The sequence below is a fragment of the Rhipicephalus microplus genome, chromosome 3 (assembly GCF_043290135.1).
Source record: "Rhipicephalus microplus isolate Deutch F79 chromosome 3, USDA_Rmic, whole genome shotgun sequence".
Taxonomy (NCBI): domain Eukaryota; kingdom Metazoa; phylum Arthropoda; class Arachnida; order Ixodida; family Ixodidae; genus Rhipicephalus; species Rhipicephalus microplus.
In genome coordinates this window covers 68,574,917-68,577,416 of record NC_134702.1, presented here as the reverse complement: position 1 = coordinate 68,577,416, position 2,500 = coordinate 68,574,917, and the positions used below count along the sequence as shown (strand labels likewise).

The following is a 2,500-nucleotide window of genomic DNA, read 5'->3' as shown; positions in this document are numbered from 1 at the left end:
TTCGGGAGCGTGGGTTCGAATGCCACCTCTGGTATAACATTTATTTCTTCTCTACCTGATCGTTTGTCCAGTTCAATTAACATTGCATAATAATATATATTACCAACCATTGGTAGCGTGGCCAAGCGTACAATAAAGGAAAAAAACGTAGCTTGGCCAAGTGGTCTAAGGCGCTGCTTTGAGGCACCAGTCTTTTCGGGGTCGTGGGTTCGAATCCCGCCGCTGCCAAAACTTTTATTGCTTCTCTACAAGGCCGTTCATCCAATGTACTGAATATTGCATTATAAAATAGTGCCAGCCATGGGTAGCGTGGCCGAGCGGTCTAAGGTGCTGGTTTAAGGCACCAGTCTCTTCGGGGGCGTGGGCTCAAATCCCAACGCTGCCGTAACTTTTATTGCTTCTCTACCTGATCGTTTGTCCAGTTCATTGAACATTGCATTATAATATATTACCAAGCATCGGTAGCGTGGCCGAGCGGTCTAAGGCGCTGGTTTAAGGCACCAGTCTCTTCGGGGGCGTGGGTTCGAATCCCACCGCTGCCAAAACTTTAAATTTTTTCTACCAGATCGTTTGTCCAGTTCACTTAACATTGCATAATAATATATAACCAACCATCAGTAGCGTGGCCAAGCGTACAATAAAGAAAAAAAGGTAGCTTGGCCAAGCGGTCTAAGGCGATGGTTTCAGGCACCAGTCTCTTCAGGGGCGTGGGTTCGAATCCCACCGCTGCCAAAACTTCTATTGCTTCTCCACAAGGTCGTTCATCCAATGTATTGAATATTGCATTATAGAATAGTGCCAGCCATCGGTAGCGTGGCCGAGCGGTCTAAGGTGCTGGTATAAGGCACCAGTCTCTTCGGGGGCGTGGGCTCAAATCCCAACGCTGCATTAACTTTTATTGCTTCTCTACAAGGTCGTTCATCCAATGTATTGAATATTGCATTATAAAACAGTGCCAACCATCGGTAGCGTGTCTGAACGTTCTAAGGCGCTGGTTTAAGGCACCAGTCTCTGCGGGGGCGTGGGCTCAAATCCCAACGCTGCCAAAACTTTTATTGCTATCTACCTGATGGTTTGTCCAGTTCATTGAACACTGCATTATAATATATTACCAACCATCGGTAGCGTGGCCGAGCGGTCTAAGGCGCTGGTTTAAGGCACCAGTCTCTTCGGGAGCTTGGGTTCGAATCTCACCGCTGCCAAAACTTTTATTGCTTCTCTACAAGGTCGTTCATCCAATGTATTGAATATTGCATTATAAAACAGGCACAACCATCGGTAGCGTGGCCGAGCGGTCTAAGGCGCTGGTTTAAGGCACCAGTCTCTCCGAGGGCGTGGGCTCAAATCCCAACGCTGACAGAAATTTTATTGCTTCTCTACCTGATCGTTTGTCCAGTTCATTGAACATGGCATTATATTATGTTACCAACCATCGGTAGCGTGGCCGAGCGGTCTAAGGCGCTGGTTTAAGGCACCAGTCTCTTCGGGGGCGTGGGTTCGAATGCCACCGCTGCTATAAATTTTATTTATTCTCTACCTGATCGTTTGTCTAGTTCATTTAACATTGCATAATAATATAGTACCAACCAACGGTAGCGTGGCCGAGCGGTCTAAGGTGCTGGTTTAAGGCACCAGTCTCTTCGGGGGCGTGGGCTCAAATCCCAACGCTGCCTTAACTTTTATTGCTTCTCTACAAGGTCGTTCATCCAATGTATTGAATATTGCATTATAAAACAGTGCCAACGATCGGTAGCGTGTCCGAACGGTCTAAGGCGCTGGTTTAAGGCACCAGTCTCTGCGGGGGCGTGGGCTCAATTCCCAACGCTGCCAAAAATTTTATTGCTTCTCTACCTGATCGTTTGTCCAGTTCATTGAACATTGCATTATAATATGTTACCAACCATCGGTAGCGTGGCCGAGGGGTGTAAGGCGCTGGTTTAAGGCACCAGTCTCTTCGGGAGCGTGGGTTCGAATGCCACCTCTGCTATATCTTTTATTTCATCTCTACCTGATCGTTTGTCCAGTTCAATTAACATTGCATAATAATATATAATACCAACCATCGGTAGCGTGGCCAAGCGTACAATAAAGGAAAAAAACGTAGCTTGGCCAAGCGGTCTAAGGCACTGCTTTGAGGCACCAGTGTTTTCGGGGTCGTGGGTTCGAATCCCACCGCTGCCAAAACATTTATTGCTTCTCTACAAGGTCGTTCTTCCAATGTATTGAATATTGAATTATAAAATAGTGCCAGCCATCGGTAGCGTGGCCGAGCGGTCTAAGGTGCTGGTTTAAGGCACCAGTCTCTTCGGGGGCGTGGGCTCAAATCCAAACGCTGCATTAACTTTTATTGCTTCTCTACAAGGTCGTTCATCCAATGTATTGAATATTGCATTATAAAACAGTGCCAACCATCGGTAGCGTGTCTGAACGGTCTAAGGCGCTGGTTTAAGGCCCCAGTCTCTGCGGGGGCGTGGGCTCAAATCCCAACGCTGCCAAAACT

At 47.3% G+C, this 2,500-nt stretch overlaps 2 non-coding genes across 2 annotated transcripts; both read left to right on the top strand.

Moving 5' to 3' along the window:
* The first annotated feature begins 460 nt into the window (after window positions 1–460).
* Window positions 461–542, top strand: TRNAL-AAG (transfer RNA leucine (anticodon AAG)). Its single transcript has one exon. It is a non-coding gene; the product is annotated as a tRNA-Leu (tRNA).
* An 892-nt stretch (window positions 543–1,434) lies between these two features.
* Window positions 1,435–1,516, top strand: TRNAL-AAG (transfer RNA leucine (anticodon AAG)). Its single transcript has one exon. It is a non-coding gene; the product is annotated as a tRNA-Leu (tRNA).
* The last annotated feature ends 984 nt before the right edge of the window (window positions 1,517–2,500 follow it).